The 12259-nt window shown below is 44.1% G+C and overlaps 1 long non-coding RNA gene across 3 annotated transcripts in view; it reads left to right on the top strand.

Moving 5' to 3' along the window:
• LOC104007136 (uncharacterized) overlaps positions 1–6161 on the top strand; it is a 35431-nt gene extending 29270 nt beyond the window's left edge. The window contains exon 6 of one of the 3 annotated variants that reach the window (XR_010158369.1): positions 5447–6161. This is a non-coding gene — a long non-coding RNA (uncharacterized LOC104007136). The remainder of the gene's footprint in view (positions 1–5446) is intronic. The other 2 variants (XR_010158368.1, XR_010158365.1) reach the window with 2 other exon arrangements.
• The last annotated feature ends 6098 nt before the right edge of the window (positions 6162–12259 follow it).

Below are 12259 nucleotides of genomic sequence, written 5' to 3'. Positions count from 1 at the left end.
TTTCTGCTCAAGGGGAGTTTATAATACAGTTGGGAAGATAAAATTATGTGAATGCCACCCTCTATTGTATTAAATGACACAGTACAGCTTACATATAGTAAGCAAGAGGGAGACAGAATAAAGGGTGGATGGGCAGGCATCATCTTTACAAACTCCCAAGATAATGAGTTTCTAGAATGTGGCGGTAGCTGGCCCCAAACCTGCCTCTCCCTGGGAAGAGGTGCCCTCCCCAGGTTCCTCTGTAGTAACTCACAAATTCAATCTAAATTACAGCTTGTGTGGGTAGAGAGAAGATAACTGTTTTATTTGCCTGTGACTAAACTAGCCTTGCTCTTCAGCCCCCACCTGCAGAGGGGGGAAAATGAACTCACTTTTAATCCTGTTGACATTTAGTCCAGATGACCTAGTCCCTATAGGTGATGTCAAAACTCTCTTTAATAAAAATGTTCCATCTCTCAGTGACGTCATTTCTGCCACTTCTTCTTTCCCTCAGAGGGTGTTTGGATATGTAGAGGGAGGAACAAGTCTGACCAGGTCACTCTGTGCAGGGCAGATTGGGGATCCCCGGGCATGAGGTCCTTGATCTCCTCTGGCCTCCAGGGTGATGCCCATGTCCACCTGGGAGCTACTTGCTCTGTTGGCAATGGTTCCTGAAGCCTGTGGCTGGGGAACTCCTAGTCTGGTTCTTTCTGCTGCTGACCCCGCTGGCTACCGACTTAGTCTCACCTGGCCCTGACTCAGGGGTCCACTCTGCAGCCAGGTCATCCCTCTAACAGCACCTCCTCTGGTAAGCTTTTCCCCAGCCAGACTCTGAGCAGCTTCTAGGTCCTGTCTATGCCACATGGGCTCCAAGAGATGAATTGAAAGCAAAAGCTTAAGATGTCTGTCTTAGTCTGCTTGGGCTGCCATAACAAAATGCCATATACTGGGTGGCCTAAGCAACAGGAACCTTTTTTCTCACAGTACTGGAGGCTGGAAGTCCCAGATTAAGGTCTGACAGGGTTGGTTTCTGGCAAGGGCTCTTTTCCTGGCTTGCAGAAGGCCACCTTCTCGTTTTGTTCTCACAGGACCTTTCCTCAGTCAGTGTTTGTGTGGAGAGAGAGATCTTGCTCTTCTTCTTCTAAGGCCACCACTTCTCTTGGATTAAGGGCAAAGCCTTATGAATTCATTTAACTATTTCCTAAAAGCCCAGTCTTGAAATACAGTCACAATGGGGGTTAGGGCTTCAACGTACACATTTTTTGGCAGGGGAGGTCACACAATACAGTTTCTAGCAGTTTCTCTCTCCCTGACCACACTGTGAGACCAAGTTCCCAGGGGAAATCTAAAAGGAAATTTCTTTCTAGAGTTCAAAATAGGATAGAAAGGACAGTGGCCTCCCTTGGCCCTAGGTATTGTCTAGTTGAGGAAAAACGATAGGCGTGTGGCTTGTAGATGGGGAAAAGAAACTAAGATGACATTTCTAACAGCAAAGCAGAATACTTGAGACTTGAGAGACTTGAGTTTTAATCTTCTACTGATTTTCTGTGTGACCCTAAAGTGACATAATCTCCTCTTTGGCTTTATTCCTTCTTCACTAACTGGGGGGATGTTGACTTGCTTCCTAAGGTGGTTGAAAGCAACCAACAAGACATAATTGCAAGTCTTTTTATTAAACAACGATACTATTAGATGCTATAAATAAAAATAATGCAAAAGAATATACCTCCTCTCGAAATCCATGACATCCACAGAGTAAAGCATGAGGGCTGATAATCAAAATCTCAGTTCCCCGTAGTTTGCAGGATTGCTAAGAGGAAAATGAATCTTACCATCTAGGGGTTATGGAGAAGCTTTGGGAAATTTGCCTAACTGAAGAGAGATGGATTCTATGAAATTCAGGACATCAGAGAAAACATTCTGCATAATCCTCCAGTGAGAGTTTGTCAAAGAGAAGGAAATCCTTCAGGACATTCTCTTTAATATACTTTTAATAAATGTTTTATTGTATTGGATTATGGGAATTAGGGGAACAAAGGATCTATACCATATTTTTCAAAAGCAATATTTTTAGAATCACAAATTATATTGAAATCTTTATACCAAGCAAATAAAAACAAAGATCAGAAGAACTAAACAGCATTTATATATGTCTCTACAGAGATATATATGCATATTAGCAAATTGAAATATAGCAAATACACAAAAAAACACCCACATAAAAGAGATGCAAATTATATTTTTGACACATTTTCAGCATGATCACCTAATACAATTTTCTTTTATAGGCAGAGGTAATAAATAGTGCAAATGTATATTTATAGTGTATTTGACAATGTATTTGCTTTGAGTCAGAGGGAAAAGCTCAAGTGATTTTACCATTGAAAGGCATCTCATCTACCTCAACTGAATGGCTGTTCTTTCTTCTGGATTTTTCACTGTGACTGGGACTGAGGTGGGAAGCACCTTTCAGTCTCAAAGCTAGGTACATACTTGGAATGACGATTTGGAGCTCACCTGAAACTCAGGATATCATTAGACTTGTGTGTGTTCCCATCTCATCTCCCCTTATGACTGCATGCTTCTTGAGAGTAAGAACAAAGCCTGCTACTTCTCTGCAAACCTTTCAGCCTCTGGGGCAGTGACTTGCATGTAGCAGGTGCATCAGCAGATGGGCTGGCTGTCATTCTGGGGCGTGGCCTGCAGGGAACCAGACATGTGCTGTGAGCTCCCAGCAGATGATCCACTTCCAAGTTTCTGAGGACTAGAGGACTAATTGACTCTTAATTCAAGATCTGAGAGTATTTCCATAGCTAAGGAAGCCAGTTAGGTTCATTCCTTGAAGTGGATCTATCTCTCCAGTGTGTCACATGGAGGTGCAGTGTTGACAGGTTGGTTTGGTCAAAGGGGCAGGTTAAATCAGGAGAGGGTGGCGTGCTCTGCAAGCCCAGGTAGGTGAGAACTGAGCCCAGAGGCTCAACTCTGGCAAGGAAGGGATAGCTGGAAGGTAGGAGTAGCAAATGAGGGTTTGGAAGCTGTGTCCCTCCACTAGAGAGCCCCTGCCCCATCTCAGCCTGTGTGTGCAGAAGGCCCTGGATGTGGAGTATTGCCAGGGGAAGCCTGTGGGTGATCCACCCTCAAAGGAGGGACAGGGAACCATCCCACAGGAGGAGAGGGAATGGGGAGCCCTGAAGATAGGAGGGAGACAGGGATGTGGAGAAGCCATCAGACCCAGCCTGCCTCCTCCCCACCACAGCCCAGTGGTGTTCACCATAAGGACAGTTTCTGGAGCGAATCCTTGGATGCTGGTGGCTAACATAACAGAGACTCAGCTGGTTGGCAGCCCTTTCTTCTCAAAACCATGAAGCCAGAGGGTTCCTGGAGACAGCAAGCCTGCCAAGCATCAAATGCACTCTGCAAAGGAACTGCAGGGAAATGAGAGACCATTACTCTATATGGTCCTCCCCCTATTTGCTTCTCTTTCTCAGTTCCCCACTCTGGTCAGGGGGCCCTCATTAGGAAGGCTGGTGTTTCCTTCCTTTAAACGTGCACATCTCTCTTCAGGCCTGGGGAAAATGAGATCAAAACCATCCCCACCACGCTGCTGTGAACAGATATATTTAAATTTCTTTAAGCTCGGGTGACGTCCTCGGATGAGGAGCTCTAAGTACCAAGAGTTATTGTTATTACTATGTAGTTACTGCCTAGCATGCAGCGAATCACCCTGCCCTGCTGTGTAAAAGATGTATAGTGGGATGGGAAGTGTGGAGGAAGGAGCGGCGTCGAGACTACAGAGGAAGCAGAGTGAAACGTACTAGAGAGAGAAGGGAACAGGGGGCGCCCAGTGCATGGGAGTCTCTACCAGGCCTGCTCTTATGTCTGGAAACAAGAAGGAGTTTCTTTCCACTAAGCAAACATAAAACATCGTGAAGACAGTGGGATTAAAGAGAAAGTACAGCATGGGGTTTAAGAACATGGATTTAAATCCCAACTCCAACCCTTATTAACTGCATGCCTTGGACAAGCTTATGAGCCTGTCTGGGCCTCAGTGTGTGTTACCTGCATATAGAAAATTCTAAGTAACTGTAGTGATTATTATTACTACTGTGATTAGGCCTTGGTACAGTTGTCAGTGATCTGCAGAAGGACCCAGTACGTGATCAGAAGTATTGTTTCTAATTAGAATAGGATTTTCTGGAAGGGGTCACTAAAGAAATCCAAGAGAAATGGGAACCCATAGACACTATGGAATCACTGAAAGGGGCCAAATGGACACTTCCTAGAATTGCCAAGGGGACCCCAGTGGGGAGTCTCAACTCAACTTAAAAACAGGCAGTCTTGCTAATGAACTCTGAGATTTCTTTGTGGAAGAAGAGCCAACATCGCATACTATTGATCAATAAGGAGTAAGACCTACAACCTACGTCTGTCTCTCCAACAAGAGGCCCTGAGACTACTTTGGAAGCTGCACATCGTATACCTGGTTCTTCTCCAAGACATTTAGGAGCAGAGGTGGGGCTGGGTGATCTTACTGAAACTTAACATTGCGTCTCTGCTGTAAGCATGCCACACAAGGCTGGGACAAGTGCTGTGGTTCTACAGTCATGTTACAAGCTTTGCAGGGCCTAGGAAGTCTACTATATGAACTACCAAACATGGAGCTGCTCACAGATAACCAATGCCAGAGGACATAAGCAACCATGGAAAGTTCAGTAAGAGAGAAATGCAGGACAGGAAGCAAGTTCAACTGGAATGTGGGTTTGGAGAGCCCTTTCAGCTTCAGCGGCCAGGGAACGCATGGCTCCTTTTTGCGGGATCATGAGGCAGCTCAACATAAGAATATCTGATGTGGAATCCAGATACACACCTCCTCCCCCCAGAACTCTACACTGTTTAGTGATGTGCATATGCTGTCAAACCAACGTTTAAAAACTATCAAGTCATAGTAACCAGTTACCTGATCCACAGATGGGTTGAGATTGTTAGATTGCTTCCCACCCAATTATTTGGAATGATCTGGTGATGTGGGGATGGGTAACTAAGAGGCCCCTTAGGAATGGAGCAATGTGAAGTAATTCAAAACAACAGGCTTCTCCCTAACACCCGCAGTTCTTGAGGGGCAGGAACTACTGGGCTATTGGATGGGGCAGTTGCCCCTCTTAGCTGTCACACCACTTCTTACTGTTTTCCTTTCATTCATCTCTATCTTGGTCTATTCCTGGGATCACAGAATTTCGAGGGACAAATGTAGTTAAGTAATTGTTAACTCGGGCATTGATTGAAAGGTGTCCTTTCCATCTTCCCTCTAAAAGCCTCAAGGATTATTTCTCAAACTCCTCTCTCCATTAAACTAATAAAACAAAACAAAGCCACTTTTATAAAATAATAATACTCAATGGAACAGGCTGTGAGATGCCAAGCAATTTAAATTCTAACAGTATATTTTAATGATGCTTTTCTATTACAGGGAAACAAGGCAACTCAGAGGACTGAGAGACTCGGGACTTCCAGACAGAGGATCAGGCGTACCTCATGCATGGGTGTTTTGGAAGAAGGCCATTTTGAAACCTACTCTGTATCATTACAGACTTTCAGTGAATTAATTTAGAATAAATCCACCTCCTTCCCTCTATGTGGTAGAATTTCACTGGGATACAACGTGAGGACAGAGATTTGAACCCTCAGTCCCACTTACGATGCGGGGCTTCAGGGGCACCATGGACATGCTCCGCATTCACCCATCTGTGGGGGAGGACTAAGGAAGCTGCGCTGGTGTGTGAGAAAGTAATGGGCTCTTTTAAGCCCTTTTACTTAAAGCAATAAAAGAATAACTGCGTCATCTGCTGGAGTAAAAGTTTTCAACAGATGACCGGCTTGGTTCTTAAAACACACACACACACACACACACACAAGAGGAGTGAACCACACAGCATGCAAATGAGAGGAACAAACGCTTTTGTTTGTTGGAGATTAATTTTTATGGAAAGTTGTACATTGCAGATTGCAATCAACCTGACACATTCTCTCCCTCCTGCTCCTTCTCTCAGTTGGCTTTGAGGAGAGGCACTTCCAAGTTTGAGAATTCATCTTGTCTGATTAATGATGTACACACAGAGATTTCAGTCTCATCTTCCTTCTCTGGGTCCTTTTTATTCAGTTGTTTGCTGTGCTACAACCCTGCGGATAGATGGTTCTGCCGTGATAAATGTAAAGTTTGCATAAGCCATGTAACAGCAGGACAGCCTATTATCACCGTACATTTTCCATGGCTGTGCAAACCTCTGTAGGCTATTTTATTGCTAATAGATCCACAGAGAAACAGTAGTGATTTTACGACTCTTTTTAAAATGGAAATTCATGTTTGAGAAATACAACTGGGAGGAAACAGATGTAAACCACTTAAGCATTTGCAGAAAATTGAGATGCACACTCTTATTTACAGACCTACATAGCCTCCATCGCTTTATTTTCAAAATTAAAATAAGCAATCTGTTTACCATGGGAAATGAGGAACTGTAAACTTGTTGTTTTTCCTTTTACATGGCAATGGCCGCCATCGTTGGGTTTAATGGCAGAACTGAAGCAGGCAGCGTGGCAATTTTTTCCCCTTAGGTTTTATTGTCTGTAATGCATTCCCTCTGTAATCTGCGCGAGAGGTAGGCAAGTGGGAAAGATTTTCGTGTAACTGTATGTCTGAATTCACATTATGCTTGAACAGCTAAAATGATTACCAGACACATTAGAAAGATTTTAACCAGGTATTTAACACTATCTGTAAATTGCTTAAAATACTGGAAGAGTCAACCTCCACAAAAACGCTTTCACATGGCCAAACACAAAAGCGCAACCCATCCAAAAACATTTATTCTGGCCTCGTCCCAACTTTCTCACATCTTTCGGAGTTGTGACAAGTGTCACATGTTGGAAAGGAGATACAAATGGAAGCATCACAAAACAATATAGCAATGAGAAGTCTGTGCGCCAGACTCATCAGAGCAAGCTCCTTGTGGCATGTGGAAGCTCCTCTGGTTTTTAATTTCAGTATTGATCTTTTTTTCTTTTTTTTTTAGGTCTAGAACTACATTTTTTGTTGCGGCAAAATATATGCAACATAAAATTGACCGTTTTAACCATTTCTAAGTATACAATTCAGTGGCATGAAATGCATTCACATTGTCGTGCAACCAGCACCACCATCCAGCTCCAGAACTTCATCACAGACTGAAACTCTGTACCCATGAAAGCAAAGACTCGCCATTTCCCCCTCTTCTCCCAGCCCCTAGTAATTTCTATTCTACCTTCTGGCTGTATGAATTTGCCTATCCTAGGCACCTCATATAAGTGGAATTATACAGTACTTGTCCCTTTGTAACTAGCTTATTTCACTTAGCATAATGTCCTCAGGGTTCACCCATGTTGTAGCATGTATCAGAATGTCTTTCCTTTCTAAGGCTGAATAATATTCCATGGTGTGTATATACCACATTTTGTTTATCTGCCCTGTGTGGCTAGTCCTGGGATTTTAATATTGAGGAGGTATCCCCATCAACCCGGGGATGGAAGTGGCCTGCTTATTCGTGAGCACTGCAAAGCAGGACGGCTAAGGAGAATGAGAGGCATCCAGACTAGGTCTGCAGAATCAGGCAGGGGGGGCTCCTGGAAACTATAGGTTTCTGGTCTCTATATAACAATCACCAGCTGTGGGAATATTTTGCTTTCATCCTTAAGCTTTGTTTTAAATGTCAAAGGAGACTAAGCTAGACCCTCTTAGGAACTGAAATTTTTCTCGGAGACAAGATATGATGGACTTCGGCCCAAAGTCAGATAACAGAATGTGTTTCCAACCCCATGCCTCCCCAAGCCACTCACTGCCACTGGGGAAGGCACTCGGGAGACTCCCTGATCATGGCCCTTGGATTGCATCAAATGAGGCACAGCCACAGTGAGCAGGCTCTGAGCTCACTCACTCTTGGTGGAAACCATACTATATGGAGATGGTAATAAATGCACTTACAAACCTATTTGCCATGCACCCAACTCTGTTACAATAGATAAATTAAACAACTGCCCTCTATTTACCTTGCTATCTCATGGCCCATGTGATATAGAGGAGCTTCTGTTTATGGCCCCTTGGTGACATCAGCTAATGACAGACCTACGTGGAGGAGGCTTTGTGGCTCTTCTGCTGTTACTGCTGTCACAATTACCACAGTTTTCTATGGACTCACCCGTGTGCTCTGTATTACTGGGTGTTGTCAGTAGCAAAGCAGGGTATTTCACAGTACCTGTGTCATTAATTTCCATCACCAGTGTATATTATTATCCAATAATTAAATAACCTTGGGAGTTTGCTTAAACATCTCTGACATTTTATAAGGAAAAATGGACATTTGTTGAAAGGACATCTTATTAATGGAGAATTTTTTTTGGCATTACATATGTGTTGTGGCATTACCATTGATGAAGTATTTTCACATACATCTATTTATTTATTTTATACGAGAATCTCATGAGGTATTCAGGATAGATCTAGTATCCTCATTTTACTGACGACATGAGGTGATTTGCCCACAATCATGGCACTAGTAAAAGGTAGAGAAGGGCTCTTTTATGGGGTACAAAAGAACCAGCTTTAATTCATTCTAAAGGTAGGGCAAGTAATTGGAAGCTTCATATCCAGAAGGAAGAGACAGAATGAAGGGAACTTGTATTAATTGAGCTTCCACAATATACATCATTTTGCTTTTACTGAGCTCCTACACTTATCTCATTTAATCTTCACAATGTCCCCTATACACTGAGATCCCATTTTTATAGAAGAACCTCAAAGGTTATTGGCCCATGTTACACAGCTGGGATAGAGCAAGAAATCAACTGAATCCATCAGATTTAAGAGTTCATTCTCTTTCTAAAACATAATACAACTGCTGCTTAATTCCAAAGCTGGTACCTCAGTGCAATTCCCACATTGGTGCAAGTGCCCACCAGATGTCCTGTAGACACTGGTCCTCTGGAACACTCTTTTGCCAATAAAAAGTTACACTGTTCCAGCTGGGATTGAGAGAAGGTGGGTGTCTGGGGCCCCATCTCTAGGACCCTTCCCTTGCTCTCTCTAGGAGGAACTGTAGGACCCTCCAACACATCAATGAAAAGCTGCTGCATTGGGCCATTTGCCGAATAAATCATTATTCTCTTATATTCCCTGACCTGTTGCACCCCTCTCAAAGACAACGAAAGCAATCCCCATGATGGAACTCTATCCAGTCTTCAGCAAAAGCCAGATTCTTAGACGTCAATATCATGTAGAAGTTCTATTTGTTCTTGTTTGCTAATTACCCACTTTGAGGTACCCAGAGCAAAATGGAGGAAGTCCAGCTGGGCACAGGCATAAACCTGAAGTGTCCCCTTGCCACAGCCATGGGCTTCCCAAGCATTGGGTCACTGTGGCAAGATGCACACATATGTGCACAGTGATCCTGTAAGAAGCCTAACAAAGGTTATTCTTTAAATATTTACACCTCCACTTACAACTTTAGAGGAGATATTGAGCACCACGTGGTTCCAGGAGAGTGAGGGAGGATTGCTTGGTGGCAGACTTTGTGTCTCCACTCTTGTTCTGAGAAATTCTGCTCAGACTTTGAATTCCCATCCAAAGTCATTCCGCTGAATCAGGCCCACAGCTGCCTCACCATCCTCTCTAGGAGACTGTTCAGCACCATCTTTTGTTATCTCAGCAAAATTGGTTTTTCCTCCACCTTTGATGTTCTCCTTGAGAAGAATCATTTTTTGCATCTCAGTGTATTCCCCGCAATGTTTTAGCATCCCAGCGGTTTCTGAACTTTGTAAGAGCTGGTGTCCTAGGTTTCTAGCTGCCTGGTCTATCCCCTAATCCAGTGTGGGACACAGACATACAGAGAGACACACATCCTAATGCTCACACACACACACAGACGCAGATACACACATTCACACACACAGTGCAAATAGACAACAGCTCTGTTGGCGCAGTATATATGCTGGATATTCTATGTGACTTTGATCCTCTTTCTCCTCCTCTTTTCAATGACATTATGGCCCATTTGGATAGTTGTCCTGGTTCTTTTACCCGTTCAGGAGCTTCAGAATTTCTACTCTCTGGACTAGAGGAAAGATCACTGGAAGTGTGGAGGAAGACCAGTTCTTTCACTCACAAGCCTCATGTCTTATACATTTAATATTTTTCTTGTTTTAACAAAATTGAGCCAATATTGTTGTACCTTTTTGCACATAAGTTCTGTTGAACTTACTTGCCCAACATCTGTTGTTGGTAGATACGCTCTTTATTCTTACAGATGGAGTTTAAAGACTTGGCTCATTGAAATACTTGGCCCTTTTCATTATTTTTCCTCCAGTTTCTTTTTCCATGCTCCTGAAATTTTTGTGTACATGACTACACCCACAAAAAGTGCCAATTTCTGAAATAGCTATGTCCCTTTGTATTTGGTTAAGAAGCACAAACATTCACGTTTGGCACTTGCACTTGTGAACTTCAATCACTGTATGCGTCATCCGCAGTAGACTTTTAATTAGCATGTATTCAATAAAGGAGCGAAGTTGCATCTGATACCTTCCCACACATTCACACTGGGTGTTTAATTTCCTGTCTCCCTCTATGGACCAAGGGAAAAGCCTTATAAAAGCTTCTTTCATGTGGAATACAGGTCTCACTTTTTCAACGCAGTTCTGTCATTGAAATGCCTTCCATTTATTTTTCTTTTCTCACTCTCATAAGCTTCATTTTCCACTTTCTGTATTCCATGGCCTTGATGACAGTGGGTTTTACTCATATTTTTGTGATTGTATGTGTTGGTGTTGATGTTCCCTAAGTCCTCCATCTGAGGGCAACTATCCCACCCCAGCCCCTGAAGCTTATAAGGGTTGGCTGTTTGCTGGTGGGTCCCGGGGCCTTCTGTGTTGCTGGTCACAGCTGAGTGGGCCCAGGGTCATCACCAGATCCAAGTGTAGCCTGAAGCTGACTCATGCTTTATAGTGAGACCTAGTCTGGAAAAGATGAACCAGCCAATGAGATTTCTTATGGAAATTTGAGCCAAGAAACACAGAGAGAATCAATGGGGTAGTAGGGATGACAGAAACTGAAGGGCAGAAATAGAAGGTCTCTTTTGGGGCTTGTGTGAGCTGATGATATCAGAAGGGTAGAGATGACAAATGGCTAAGAAAGAAGCCACATGACCCTGAGAGAGGAGGCAGCAGGAAGCATCACAGAGAAAAGGAAAGGGAGAGGAGAGACCTCAGCAGCCATGCATTCCCTCATCATCCTCAGCCCTTCTCCCGTGACCCTTGTGTCTGAAAGCTCTGGATCCTTGCGTCCTCTTCCTTGTCATGGATGTCAGGAAGTTGCTGCTTCTACGGAGGCCCGCACCATCTCTCCCAGCCACACCAACGTCACCTCAGTGCTCTCTCGCTCTCTCTGGTGGGGTGCCTGGCCCGTCACCCTTTTCTCAGCCTCCCTGCAACTATGACTTTTCTAGATCATCCTCAGCCTTCGACCTTTAACTTCAGTCACTCCTCCAGCCACCTTCCCTGGAACAGAGGAGAACCCTTGGGGGATCCTCCCCGCAGGCCGAGGATGCTGCCAGGCCTGGGTCACCTCCTTGTCCTGGTGACAGAACCATCTCCCAGGTGTGCACTGGTGTGCCTCGTACTAAGGTTAAATATAGTCTCTGCCAAATCCACTTCCTCAACACCTAGAACATGTTTCCTGTTAGGCATTGCATCAAGAGGTCATTTGTTGTTTTTAAGCATGCTTGCAATGTCTGGGCATGAGCTTAGGATCCGTCATCTTTGATTTCCCCTAAGCTCTCCCATGCTCCCATTGCCTCTGCTGTAACTCCCCCCACACAGCTGCTTACATTTCCAGGCAGCCTCCCACTGACACTCATATCACTGCAAACATTTCTTGAGTGTTACCTAAATATCAGACATGTGTTATCTCAATGAATCCTTGCAACAACCCTGTGAGATGGGTTCAGTTACCAGCTCCATTTTACAGATGAGGAAACCAAGGCACAGAGAGATAGAGTAACTTGCTCAAAGTCACACAGCTTGTCAGTGGTGGACAGGGGTTTGAACCCAGGCAGCCTGGCTCCAGAGCACATTGACTATTGCGCCCCAGCTAGCTCCTGGCAACACGTCACCATCTGCCTCCCTTTCTGTCATGGGTGCCCTATGTCTGCTACTTCCTTCTTGAAGAGACTGAGTTGAGTACTTGACCTTGGCCCAC

The sequence above is a fragment of the Pan troglodytes genome, chromosome 6 (genome assembly GCF_028858775.2).
Source record: "Pan troglodytes isolate AG18354 chromosome 6, NHGRI_mPanTro3-v2.0_pri, whole genome shotgun sequence".
Classification (NCBI taxonomy): Eukaryota; Metazoa; Chordata; class Mammalia; order Primates; family Hominidae; genus Pan; species Pan troglodytes.
Note: the sequence above shows the minus strand (reverse complement) of the source record. Positions and strands in the feature narration are given on the sequence as shown.